Source organism: Archocentrus centrarchus, unplaced genomic scaffold, assembly GCF_007364275.1.
Source record: "Archocentrus centrarchus isolate MPI-CPG fArcCen1 unplaced genomic scaffold, fArcCen1 scaffold_38_ctg1, whole genome shotgun sequence".
In the NCBI taxonomy this organism is placed as follows: domain Eukaryota; kingdom Metazoa; phylum Chordata; class Actinopteri; order Cichliformes; family Cichlidae; genus Archocentrus; species Archocentrus centrarchus.
The window spans coordinates 254,567-268,574 of record NW_022060265.1 but is presented as its reverse complement, the minus strand read 5'-3'; the positions used below and the strand labels follow the sequence as shown (position 1 = coordinate 268,574).

The 14,008-nt window shown below is 40.9% G+C and overlaps 1 protein-coding gene across 1 annotated transcript in view; it reads right to left on the bottom strand.

The window, feature by feature from the left end:
• The window catches only part of vegfc (vascular endothelial growth factor c), a 116,138-nt gene that overhangs the window by 69,789 nt on the left and 32,341 nt on the right, over positions 1-14,008 (bottom strand). The gene's annotated exons all lie outside the window — the stretch shown is intronic.

Sequence of the window (14,008 nt, the reverse complement as noted above, 5' to 3'; positions counted from 1 at the left end):
CCACACATCCAGACAGTAAGTCAGAATGCTTTCTATGACACAGCAGCAGAAGGCCACCAGCTGGTTCTTCCTGAGAACATTAAGGAAATAAGAGTCTCTGCTGTGCCTTCTTTATGCTCTTAGTGTTGTTGGTAGTCGTTCAGTCCATTGATGCTGTTCTTCTTGGGCAGTGGTACTGTGATAGAGGACTTCAGGCGGGGTGGGACAGTAAACTGGAACAGTGACTGATTAAAGATTTTAGTAAAGACCCCAGACAATGGTCCACACAGTCCTTGAACACCCGTCCTGTGACCCAGTCAGATCCAGCAGACTTTTGTGGGCTCACCGCCCTCAATGCATGCCTCACCGCCTTATTCCTCCACCATGAGTGTGTGACCACTGTGGACAGGTGGATAAGATGCTGGATTCACCTCAAACCATGTGAAGAAGTGGTTCCAACTCTCTGCCAGTGAAGCATGACCTCCATCAGCTGAAAGATTGCTGTATTTGTAGCTGATCATGCTCTGGACCCCATGCTGTAACTGCCTGGTGTTGTTGCTGTTCAGCTGGTCTTTTGAATAGAGGACAAGTGGTCAGTAGTTCGCCTTGTAGCCCTGGTGGAAGTTCGTGTACACTTTGTCCAGTATATTCAGTCCTCTGGTTGTACAGTTCACATGCTGATGAAGTCTGTGAAGCAGTGGTTTTAGATCCACATGACTAAAATCTTCTGCTGTGATGTCAACTGCCTCAGGATATGTGATTTGCTGTCTACTGATTTTCTTATGAAAGAGTCAGAGAGCTGAGCTAGCGTTAGCATCTGTTAATATGTCCACAGTTAGCAGCACATTGTCACACACTCCATGTCTGGTAATTCTACCTCAAAGAACACTGTTGCTGCTAGACCACCATCAGTCACTTTTTGTGTTTTGGTTGACTTTTTACTGCATCAGACTTCAGTTGAGCCATTTTTAAGCAGCTAAAGTCCATTTAGCTGCATACCCCCTTCTCAGCAGTGCATTGCCCATTCTCCTGGATGCTTCTCCAAACCAGGGTGTATGTGCAGACCCCACCTTCTACTTCAGGTAATGATTATGGTTTAGATATTTTGATTCTTCCTGGAAGAGAAGACTCCTGAATAAATCCAGTGGAAACATTTATTTCGGAATAAAAAGTACTGTATTTTTCAGACTATAAGGCTCACTTAAAATCCTTAAATTTCCTCAAAAATCAGCAGTGCGCCTTATAATCCAGTGCACCTTATGTATAAATTATTGTTTTGCTTACTGACCTTGAAAAATTTTTATGTGGTACACTGCGCTCAAAAATCTGTCGAAATGTTTTAGTGCGACTTTGGTAAGGGACGTTTAATAAATATCAAAATTTTCCAGAGCGTACAAAGTGTACAATGGGGGGGGGCTGTAACACCCAGCGTACGCTGTTCAATTAGTTGTGCGCTGCCGTCTGACCACCGATGGCTGAGGCATCCACACCACTGCACCATTGCATGGTCTGCAGATCAGTTCAAAGGCCTCATTGAATTCTCTAAAATGTTCCATCATCGATTCACAAAATGACTCTACTGACGATATTAGACAGGAACAAGCTGTGAGTGCAGCGCAGCAGGTGTGGAAAGCAGCCGAAGCCGCCGGAGATAAATTCAACAAGAAGTGGAAGCATTGTTCCAAAAATAGAAACCTGTACGCAGTAAACCGCAGAAAACTATGATGGATTTTATTATACATGTTCCGGCCTATTTCCATCTATGCTGGCCCGGATATTTGTGTGTAATCTGGCGATCAGCGGCCGGCGCTGTTGCCAACTTTTGTGTAACAAAACTCGCTGTCGACTGTCTCAAAAGTTGGAAAAAGGACGAATCGAGGTCCAGGGGTGTGTGTGCTGTCCCCCTCGGTGCCAAAGAGAGGTCCGGGCGATACCACAGCGTATGACGGGACGCAGTACGAGCGCTGTATGTACACAAAACACGGTGACAGCGGAGTTTTCAGGTTTCAGGTGTCGAGTCAAAAATGGATTTCCTTTTTTTTTTTTTTAAATATTTTTCTTTGCTTATATCAGTAAATATACAGGTGCACCGGATTTATGAAGGGCTTATATATAAAATGTAGAAATGACTTGTTCTTACCCTCATTAATAAAGAATATATTGTAGCATCTGTTAAGATGTTGAAGAAGATGGCAAGAGATTGCCAGCAAAAGTTGCCCTTTTATTAACAATTAAATGGTTGCTGTGTGCCGCAACCAAAACAAAAACAACAACCAGACTGACTGGGATAATGACAGAGGGAACCCGGCATGCTCGATGCTGAAATCGCCCAACTGTTCAACTCAGACACTGAAGATGAGGAATTTGATGGAGTTCAACTTCAAGTTCAACTTTTGTTTCGCTCTACATGTTTTATCATGCGCCTTATAACCGGTGCGTCTTATGTATGAAAATAAACCTGTCCATTGATAGTGCGCCTCATAATGCAGTGAGCCTTATGGTCCGAAAAATAAGTAGCCCTGATATCTGGCTATGGGTCATGTTGAATGAGAATTTATGGTTGTAGTATTTAAAATTTTAACAGGTAAATAATGATTGCAGCAGGAAGGCAGTTTAACAGCTTGTTGATGTGATGTAGCCAAATATCTAAACTCATATTCAACAGGAATCAGAACACATGAGCATTCATAAACACAGATATCACAATCTCTCTGTTTCAGACACTGGGAGATTTCTGCAGTGCAGTGTCTCACACACGTGCATACATATTACCTGATGTTAAAAGTAGGCTTATCAGAAAACTACACTAAAAACTACTATCAGATAACTTATTGCAGCACCATTAGTACGAAGAGTGCTCCTGCAGACACACAGCTCCACACAGCACAGCCCCTCTCCTCACTAACAGCTGAATACATGAACAGGAGACGACATTCACAACACTGAACAACACTTGGGGAGCAATTCTGAGAGGACAGCAAAGCTCCCATTTCAATAACACTGTTAGTGTTAACCTGTCCGGCACACACGTGAACATGAGCCACTAAACTATTACCATTTACCCTATAGCCACAGTAGATAAAAGTTAACTTTAATGTGGCAGCGCAGCAGCAAGTATCATCAGCCCTGCCCATCTGTAACATAAACAGACAATATTTCCAAATGTATTCATTTGTCCGCCTTCACACGTATATGAACATCCCATTCTTAATACGTAAGGGGGAGAACGTCAACTGGCAGCCCGCAGGCCCCATCCAGCCCACCAGAGCTTTCCATTCGGCCCCCCAAATAGTTCTGCCACAGGTAACATACACCAATCAATTGTCATAATCCATAAAATACCCATCTGACTACTTTGAGTTAGCAAAAGCCTTCAATTTCCCATAGCCCATAAATGCCTCCATGTCCCTAGAACCAATCAGAATACAAGATCAGACCATGTGACTGCAAGTATTTTCAGCACAGCTGCACTGAGCAGCCGGCGTTGGATCGGTGAACCTGCAGAAGGATCGTTACCGACTGCCGAGCTTACCCCCCAGCCTGGGCGGGGCTCCCGTCTCTTTTGCAGTGGGTCTGCTCATGGCGGGGACCGGACATCTACCGACATGTGGTCACAGCCCCCCTTATGTGTCTGTGCCTGAACCCCGAGGCCTAGTATCTACTATTTTGTGCCAATGTGGTTGTACCGTGCGAACTATGTTGAAATCGTTTTATCAGAGTCTGATATTTGGGCCTTTTGCCTTCATTCACACTGGGCAGAAGACAAACTAAAGACAAAATATTATTTATTTAAATGTAGGTAAATTACTATATTTTTGAACAAAAAGGCATCTCACCTGTGAAATGAAATGACTAAAATTTACCATAAAAAATATTTACCATTAAAAAAAAAAAAGCCCTTTAAATAGAAATGTATCCAGGCAGATTTAGAAGGTTTTGCATCTGAACTCTTCATGTTTCTATATTCATGTAAAAAAAATCAACAACAAAAACACTTCTGAAAAGTAGATTGTGCAGAGATAAACTTGTTACTCTTATGTAACATTTTATTGTTTGCATGCTCATTATATCTACGATATTGCCTAAGACAAAACCAGTGTTGTCACCGATGTTACTGAGATTTACTTCCTTTATATCATGTCAGTGGCTTATTTAAGTTACAAGAGGCACAGCCTTTAAATTATACATTTCTGTTCAGATAGTTTGTGACTGATGCAGGACAGATCTTTGACCTGCTTAACCTACGCATACCTTCTTATTAATCTCATTTTGATAAAAGCAGTGAAATAATTTGCTATTACAGGTACCTTTATTAAAACACAGTGACAAGATCTGAGTCCATAACACATTTTAAACCCAATCTCATGTGAAAAACTACATAGACCCTCAGAGGATAAGATGCAGCCCGGTGCTGCTAATCAAAAAGCTCTTGATTAAATGATAACCATCAAACGTGACCATCTCCATAAAAGCAGAAGTTTTCATAGACACTTGTTTGAATATTTTCAACAAAAGTAGAAAGCATTCAAGACAGTTGCTGAGCTTCCCAGGACTAGACATCCTGGAAAATGCACCCTAAGGTCAGACCATGCAATGCTCAGAGAAACTGCAAAAAAGAAAGAAGAGCAACATCTCAGACAAAGAAAATCATGTTTGAGTGTAAATGCAGTTTTCAATAAATTCCCTGCTCAAAGGTTTTTGTCTCTTGTGCCGATTTCTTCTTTTAGCATTGTGAAGCTCTACTTAGAACCTTCTTAAGATCCAATCATGCAAAATGTAAATTCTTGCAATTTTTTAACTGCTCTTAAGATTTTGATCAGGAGTGTATCTGTGAAGGTTTGTGGCAGTTGCATTAGAAACACACTGAACTAGTATGGGTTGTTCATACCTGTCAAGTTTTGTATTTAAAAATACGGGAAATTTTTCGCTGCTGAAAATAGGTCACTATATGACGTCATTGCCTAATTTGCATAATTGTTTATTTGGATGTACTGTAGTTGTAATCAAGTCTGCAGAAGTGAAGAAAAAAAAACACCATAAATATGTTTAGAACTACAAATAAACTTTATGAAATAACTTAATAACTTGAATGCTTTGCCTAGACCCACATTACATAGATCAATGTTGTCCCGTATTGTTTAATGTTAGAATATCAAATTTAATGAAAACACTGTGGGGTGAGACTGCTAGCTACGTTCAACCCTCCTCCTTTATCTGAGCCGCTGCTGTCAGCTTGTGTAAGAAAACTCGCTGTCGCCTGTCTCAAAGGCTGATAAAGGCCGAAGCGAGGACCGAGGATGGGAGCAGAGGGAGCGGGTGGGCAGGCTCGGTGTTTAAGTGAAGGTTCGGGGGTTGGAGGGTGGAGTTGAAGTGAGGTCTGGGTGATGCCAAAGCGTACGAAGGGACGCAGTAAGAAGGCTTTATGTACACAAAACATGGTGACAGCGGAGGATTTCACTGTCGCTTTATCGCTTTATGGGGTTAAAAAAAACAAAAAACGCTTAACTTTATTTACACTGCTAAACTAAACCGGAGACATGTCACCGAACTCTGAAAAGGGCGCCCTGAGGTCCAGTTGTTTTTACAGGGTTGTTCCTGCTGTCGGCACGAACCTAGTGATAGTGACAATTCAGTTTGGAGCAGCACAGGAATGCTTTAAAAAATTTGAAAATACGGAAAAATTAAAATACGGGATGACGCCGGGACAGAGGGGTAAAATACGGGAATTTCCCGGCCAAAACGGGATACTTAACAGGTATGGTTGTTTGGAAGGTTTGCCAGGAGAAAGCCTCATCTCTCTTAAAAAAAAAAAAAAAAACACACGGCAACATGGATTGAGTTTGGAAAATTACATCTGAACAAACCACACAACTTCTGGAATATCCTCTGGACAAACAAGACCACAATGGGGATGTCTGGCCATCATGGCCAGACATCCCCATTACAAACACAAACAGGATGGTGGTGGAGAGGTGATGATATGGGTTTGTGTTGTAGCCACACGAGTTACTGCAGTCCTTTTTTGGCTTCTCCTTACCATCTCATTACCTCTGGAAGCTGTAAGGATGCACTTACACTGTTTCTACCTTGTTAAATAAATAACAAAAGGTTGTCTAATGGGTTTTGATGTTGCTCCTCAAGGACCAGATGAGTTTTTTATTCAATCCTGATGTGATCAGTTAGTCATGACTTTATGTTCACAGTCTTGGTTTTTTTAACAAAAGAAGCCACTCAGATTGTATTTTTTTTGTTTATTGTTAATGACTTATAAAAATTGTGGGCCGTGAACTTTCTTCTGAAGTAGGGAAAACAAGGATAAAGATTGAGACCTACTGATTCAGTGGTAGGTGCTCTACTATATTGTAGCTTGTATTAGTTTTGATTTCAAACATTGAGCTGCTGACCCAACAGGACCAAAAGTCTGAAGCCACATCACAGATGCTGGTTTACTGATGGGCAGGTTACTGAACGTTGTCTCACTTCCTGGCCTTCAATACATTTAAAAGAATATTGTGCTACTTATGATAAGAATCAATTTAACATCTAAATAATCAGAATGACAGGAACAATACTGCATATTGTTCCTGTCATGCAGGCAGGGCTGTATCACACACACACACACACACACACACACTCCGCTTACGTGGGAAAAATCCTTTCCTCTGCTGTCACGATGGACTCAAAGAAGTCAAACAATTGAGAATGCAGTAGCTCTAAATAGGACCCGTTAGTCGCCTGATGGAGGGCAGAGTTTCCTGCTCTGACTTCAGAGCAAAGCTGAAATCAGATCAGCCCCCATTTTGGTCTTTCCTGCTGTTTAGTGTTTCCTGAACTTTTAAACATTTGATGCTTTGAAACTGTGTTGAATTTGAGTGAGACTACCATACTTAACCAAACATTTTAATATGGTTGGCATTATATTAAAGGCACCCTACTGGTTATTTTCCTTGTTGTAGCCTATTAACTTCTAAATATGCATGTGGTAAATTGCTGCAATTTCCCAAAGCATGGAACGAGCTTTTAGATTCATATCTGAACTCAACCATTCATATCTGACTGGAAACATGCGGTCAATTATCCAACAAAGTGACCGGCTCACAGCAGTTATTTATGCATACATTATAGACATGGTATTTTTCAGCTTTTAACAGGGGATTTTATTCAACATTTCTAAAACCTCAAAACTTCGGTTATACCCAATACACCCAATATCCATCATAGTCCACTTTGCTGACCTAAAACCTAACTCACACTGCAAATTCCAAGACTTGAAGCAAATTAATTACCCTAATTACTAATTAACTAAGTAAAAGAACTTTTGTGACAGGATTGTGTTTATTCTGAACATGTGATGTATGAGTATGCTGTAGTTTTTCAAAGTGATCAACACCCAATGCATCTCCCTGTACTTAATTCACAATCAACCAAGAAGGTGTACAGCTAAGAAGGGCACGTTAACAGGTACATCCTGTCACAGGATAAGAATAATCCTCTAGTTATTGATAGATGTAAGCTTCCTTCTGTAGAATAATACAGAAAAAAAAAAAAACATGACTGCAACTTTTAAGCCTTATATTACTATTCATATGTGACCTGATCTGACAGGAGTAATTCTTAGCCCAATAACACACTGTATGGCGGGTCATTTCCAGGTTCAAGGGACGTTCTTAATGTCACGGGAGAACCTGCTTACATGTTTTGAGTGTGTTTTGAAATGACCTGCAATATAGCACGCTTTATGTTATTGGGCTAAAAATTAAGGCTCCTTTTGTCAGATCGGGTCACATACAGATACATTTTTATAAAAAGTCTTTATGTATTAATGGAAAATTTTTATTTTTAAAATTAGTTGTACACTAGTGTGCAAAAGTCTTGAGTTGGCTGGACAATTACTTGAAAATCGATCAAATTCAAGATTCAGAATCTTTAATCAATGTAATCTTTTCCATTTATTTTGGGTTTTTGTTTGTAAATTCTGTCCATACTCCCCCCAGTATGTCCCGTCCCCTTCAAAACAAAGGACAGAATGTGTTGTCACAGGACTCTGCAACATGTACAGTGACAAACTGCCAAAAAGTGCTTTAGTTTTCGAGATAGCCCTACCAGAAGCAGAACTAAACCCAACCATGTTTTTTCTCATCTCTGAGGTCTCCTCTATATGAAATGGATTCTTGGACAAAAATATTTTACTGCCAAGATGGTTAAATTGATAGATATTGTTATATACCCCAAAACTACAAAAGAGCTCAAGTACAGCCTGTTGGCGTGGAGGTTAGCACACAAAAACTGATGCAGATTAATAACAGAAGGCCTGAGAGCTTTCAGAATAGACACGTATGTAGTCAGGACTTTGCTTTACCCACTAGAAAAAACTGGATGTGAATATCATAAAGTATGCGTCAGAACTTGGAACACATACTGCATTACTTTAATATGCATTGTTTGATATTTATTGTGATGGTCACGTTAATGTTATAAACACACTGGATTAGTTTCTCATATTTTTCAGGTCATTATTTTAATTGTGAGAAGAGACAACAAGGTGATGTTAATAGGTGGGCAGGTTTGAACAGGTGAGGTAAGATTGAAATAATCGCTGACTAATCAACTAATCAATGAAATAATTGACAGATTAGTCAACTACCAAAATAATCTTTAGTTGCAGCCCTAGTCACAGTGCTGAAATCACCAAAAGCTGCAGATCAACTACTATTACTGCAGCTGTTAAATAAATCATCAGAATTATTAAAATAAAAAATAACCCACTGCAGTGCAGTCATGTAAAAAATGTAGTTTAATATCTCATTTCCTATCTGCAGACTTCATAATTTGTTAGAAAAAAAATTATATGCACACACACACACACACACACACACACACACACACACACACACACACACAAACAGACCCAATGATATCACAAAAATGGGCGATTGTTTTGCTGGAGGACTGGCAGCTGAAGCAGTCAGCTAACTGGATTTTCCAAAGAGGAGGCCGTGCCAGCGAAGTGCAGAACTGCAGCCTGAGCAGCAGATGGTAAAACACTCAGACACACAGCAGAGAGGGAAAGGCCTGTCACAGAAAGGAAATTCACTGAGCCTTTTTGTTCATTATAAATTATATATCAGATCTAGGACACTGTTTCATGTGCCACTCACAGCCATCTGAGATCTTGTTATTGTTGCTAAATTTTCTTTGAGACAATACAAATTATTATTCTTAGACATAACAATCATACTTTATTAATTTGTCATTGTAATATATGATTATTTACTACCTTGTCCAAACAAGACCTCTGGGAAAACTCCTATTGTGCATACATTGCCCATAGCTGGCTCATACCTTATCACAATAATATACTAGTACATAATAAGACTTTTCTGAGCCTACGAGGCTTTCCTCATAGGGTCTTTACCCTACAGTGTAAAGCACCACGAGGCTACTGTTGCTGAGATTTGATGCTACATTATATCACCAAAAGTATTCACTCATCCATTGAATTCAGGTGTTCCAACCACTTCCATGATCACAAGTGTATAAACACCCAGGCATGCAGACTTTGAAAGAATGGGTCACTCTTGAGAGCTCAGTGAATTCCAGTGTGGTACCGTGATAGCACAGGTACCACACTGGACTGGACTTGTTGCACAGGTGATGCCACCTGTGCAACAAGTCCAGTCCTGAAATTTCCTCACTGCTAAATATTCCACAGTCAGCTGTTAGTGGGATTATAACAAAGTGGAAGTGATTGGGAACAACAGCAGCTCAGCCATGAAGTGGTAGGCCACGTAAAATCACAGAGTGGGGTCAGAGGATGCTGAGGGTCATAGTGCACAGAGGTCACCAACTTTCTGCAGAGTCAGTCTCTACAGACCTCCAACCTTCATGTGGCCTTCAGATCAGCTCAAGAACAGTGTGTAGAGAGCTTCATGGGATGGGCTTCCATGGCAGCTGCATCCAAGCCTTCCACCACCAAGCTCAATGCAGAGCGTCGATGCAGTGGTGTAGATCAGTGGTCCCCAACCTTTTTGATCCACAGACCCATTTAGTGTTAGGCAATATTTCCACGGACCGGCCTTTAAGGTGTGGCAGATAAATATGTCAAAATAAATGATACAATTTTGATTTAATTTTTGTTATTTGGTTTATTTATTTTTTATTTGGAGTAAAAGACACTTGAGGCAATATCAGAAAAGGGGGATGAGCCTGGTCTGTTTCTAGAGGAAGCTGTGAGCCTTCAATGTGTGCAGCAAAAAGCTGTAGATTTTTCTGTCAGTTGTCCTGAGCAGGTATTGCTGCGGCCTGCTAGGGGAGCGGCACAGGAGCCGGTAACAGCAGCGGATTAGGACGGCCGGCTCTGTGACCGGCTGCAAATGTGACACCCTCTGCACCACCTGCTGGGCGCTCTGCTGCCACAGGGACTGATGCAGAGAATCTGTAATTCTCCACAGTGCAACACATCACAGTCTAGAAGGGGATCCTCTGTGCTCACGTCCACCCTGCACAGTCACAACTTTTATTACACACTGAGACATTTAATTATTGCACTGCATTATACTGAACCCCTTCAATTTGGTAAGCCATTTTAAATGTGTTATTATGCTGTTTAACTGATTTATTTTACTTTAATTGCCATAACAAAACAATTGTTTTTCTGCTCACAATTTTCAGCTAAAAAAAAAAAAAAGAAAATATATTCACAACACAGTCACAGCTTTAGTAGTTTCAAAGTATAGGATATGTCTGAATATATCACAGACAATAAAAAACTGAAGCATGTTATTTTTAACCCTATTTGCATTTCAAAGGAGTGAGAGCATCCAGTGATTGCAGAAGCCAAACAGGTGAATGGCAGTTTATCCAGAGCTCTCTCAGCTGGTAGTAGCTGTAAACAGCACCATCACTGTGTGTGACAACGCATCCACCACCGAGCAAATGTTGCACTTCATGAATGTGCTGAGTTTTAAAGTACTCATTAAGGTAATAAATGACAATAGCTCAAATGCTTCCAGTCTGCTTGGGGCCCACCACTGCTGCTTGGAGCTATATTTACTTTGGTTTTCTAGCTTGCTGCACTGGCCTCCACAAACAGTCTAACTTTTAAATTTGGACCAATGGCAGTGATTTTTAGTCCAAGTAAAGGCAATGATTGACTGACCACATTTAGCCCATAATACTATGGTCATGGACCGTGATGTGATTGGTCAAACCTGGCTTTAAACCTCAGACCTCAACATCTGCAAACCTTTAAAGCTGGTCGAACAGGTTCTAAGAGACAGTTTAACTTACTGAATTTCCTCTGTCCCTGCCATCACTGGTAGAGCAGGTCGTCTACCAATCAGAAGGTCAGGGATTGATCCCCAGCTCCTCCTGTCCATGTGTCAAAGTATCCTTTGGTGAGATACTGAACCCCAATGAATCCGCATGTGTGTGTGTGTGTGTGTTAGATAAAAGTGCTTAGATATAGATAAAAATGAGGAATGGACTGGTTCTTATGCAGCACTTTTCTACTCTACATCGAGCATGCCTCATTCACCTGTTCACAAGCACGTTCTGCCACTAAGTGCTTTCTACCTCATACTGACACACACAATCACATACGAATTAATGCATCGGGAGCAACTCGGGGTTCGGCATTTTACTTTGGCATTCAGACTGGAGCAGTCAGGGATCAAACCGCCGATCTTCCAATTAGTAACTGACCTGTTTGACCTCCTGAGCCACAGCCACCCCTAAAAGCCTTGTATGAATGTGTGACTGGGTGAATGAGAACACAGAAAGGAAGCAGAGAGTACTTTGAATTCTCAAACTGAGTAGAAAGGTGCTATAAAAGTACCAGTCCATTATGATTTACTCAGTGCCTTTGTCACAGGTCCTCAGCATTCTCCTTTTACCAAATGCTCTGCGGTTCGTCCTAATGAGCTTACATTCCATAACCTTCTGCTGAATTTATGATTCACTTCAGTAATTTGTTGGGATGTGGCTCCAAATTATATTTAAATTATAAATGTACACCTGCAGCTGGAGCTGACGGAGCTTCAGGGTGACAGGAACACCAGCATCTCTCTCTCACCTTTTTATCGGTGTCGTGTTTAAACTGGTGTAAATGAGTTTTTGGCCCATAATTCTGATGAATGAGATCAGTTCATTGTGAGGGAGAAAGAACTCTCTTGTCACAGGTAGAAGCTGCAGTCGCATTTAGGCAAAGTGACTTTAATATATTCTTTATTTATCAGGTAAAACTCTTTTTTCAGAGATGTGGCCAACAACAAATCTAACATCACAGCCAAAAAGGACTGGATCGATTCTAATGTAGATACAGTAACACAGTCATAAAGATCCAAACGGCTCATTATTTTATTTCTAAGGTCTTCATAAATGCTGCTGACTGCAGTCTGTTTACCAACAGAAGCAGAGACATGATAGGTCAGAGACACATGAAAACCTCAGAGATCAGTTTTTGGCAGCTGGATCAGATCAAGCTTCCAGAGATGAACAAAGAAAATGTTCAGCTTGTTTATGTGAGCAGATTTTCTCTGTGCTGAACTTCAACAAGAACTGCAGAGATCCAGACTGAGTGACTCCGCCTACGTGACCTTTGACACACACCTCCCACTGCTCTGGAGCCACACCTGCCCTGTGTACCTGTGTGCCCTTCACATTAGTGTCAGTTAGTGGTGGGCAGATTGATCCAAATATCGATACCAACATTGGTATTGATACTGATCAATACCAGTGTAATGAGGTCGATACTGTAGCTTCAGTTTCTCTCCTGTATGCAGTGCTGCAGTTTCATCAACGATGCGAGCTGAGTGCTGCTCCTGTCACAGCACAGAGCAGGCACACTTTGCTCCTCCCCTCCCCACAGTGTGGGGACACGTAACATATTTTACTGGGGAAAAAAAGGAATTTGCCAGCGTTCTCAAACTCCCGGCCCACGGGCCACTTCCGGCCCTGCACCCCTGCATCCAGCCCACGATTTGATGTCAAAAATAAAAGACAATTTGGCCCTTTTATGTGACTTTTTTTTGACATTTCACTTTCCCCTCCAATTAAGAGGAGTTAGTGAAATGACAATCCAGTAACTGAAAGGGCCAAATTTTTGACATCAAATCTTGGGCTGCAAGTAGAGGGCGGGGCTGGAAGTAGGGGGCGTGGCTGGAAGTAGGGGGCGGGGCCGGAAGCGTAAATGTTTTATAACGTTGTGGAGTGATAATTTTGTACAGCTTGTTTATTTAATCCACACAAACATGATCGGATATTTTTATTACATTTTTGTATTGTACTTTCTGAACACTCTACCTGGAATAAAGTTTTCATTGTTGTTGAGTGATCATTTTGTACACTTTATTTAAGAAAAAAATCCAGATGTCAGTCTATGGGGAAAATTGTTTTGTTACTGTTCTAATGTTTGGTTACTTCCTGTTTGTTGCTGCATGGAAATGAAGGTATTAAATAATAATATTTAGATGCATCTTTGATTCTTTAAATGGTCTGCTCTCAGGCACTTTCACATTATCAAATCTGGCCCTCCTTGAAAAAAGTGTGGACACCGCTGGTGTTGTACAGATAAAACTTCAAGTTTTATGCTCATGAACATTCTGTGTATGTCTGTGTGTCTGTGTGTGTGTTGCATTTCCTTTGTCAAACAAACCATTTTCTCAGTGTCTCAGCGTCAGACGGTTGTTTTGCATTTCTTTGTTTGTTGGAGTTAAAAATTCATCACGGCTCCGTGTTTGTTTAACACTGTCTGGTAGTTTACACACGTGGAAGATAAAGCCACTGATATCATTCACTGTGGCATGAAATAGTTTCAGTCCTTAAATGTCTCACAACAATAAACAGTTAGTGACTCACATGGACACGAGCCAGCAGACCATGAAGACATGAAAACTTTACATTAGTTTTCACCTCTCTCATAGCTGCAAAGCCAATGACTGGATTTCTGGAGCTCAGTTGATAAAACACAAATATTTTGTATAGCACGAGGTTCAGATGTTATCTACTATATAGGACAGATCAAAATCCA